This window comes from Arachis duranensis, chromosome 6 (genome assembly GCF_000817695.3).
Source record: "Arachis duranensis cultivar V14167 chromosome 6, aradu.V14167.gnm2.J7QH, whole genome shotgun sequence".
NCBI classification, from domain to species: Eukaryota; Viridiplantae; Streptophyta; class Magnoliopsida; order Fabales; family Fabaceae; genus Arachis; species Arachis duranensis.
In genome coordinates this window covers 39,255,835-39,256,462 of record NC_029777.3, presented here as the reverse complement: position 1 = coordinate 39,256,462, position 628 = coordinate 39,255,835, and positions in this window count along the sequence as shown.

Here is a 628-nt window from a genome sequence, read left to right as displayed (position 1 = left end):
AATAATGCCAAAAAGCGTATAAATTATCCGCTCATCACAACACCAAACTTAAATTGTTGCTTGTTTCCAAGCAACTGAAAATCAAATAGGATAAAAAGAAGAGAATATACTATAAATTCCAAAATATCAATGAATATTAATTCTAATTAGATGAGCGGGACTTGTAGCCTTTTGCTTGTGAATAGTTTTGGCATCTCACTTTTTCCTTTGAAGTTCAGAATGATTGGCTTCTATAGGAACTTAGAATTTCGGATGGTGTTATTGATTCTCCTAGTTAAGTATGTTGATTCTTGAACACAGCTACTTATGAGTCTTGGCCGTGGCCCTAAGCACTATGTTTTCCAGTATTACCACCGGATACATAAATGCCACAACACACATGACTGGGTGAATCTTTTCAGATTGTGACTCAGCTTTGCTAGAGTCTCCAGTTATGAGGTGTCCAGGGTTCTTAAGCACACTCTTGTTGCCTTGGATCACAACTTTATTTCTTTCTTTTTCTTTTTTTTCTTTTTCTCTTTTTTTCGAATTTTTTTTTTGTTTTCACTGCTTTTTCTTGCTTCAAGAATCATTTTAATGATTTTTCAGATCCTCAGTAACATGTCTCCTTTTTCATCATTCTTTCAAG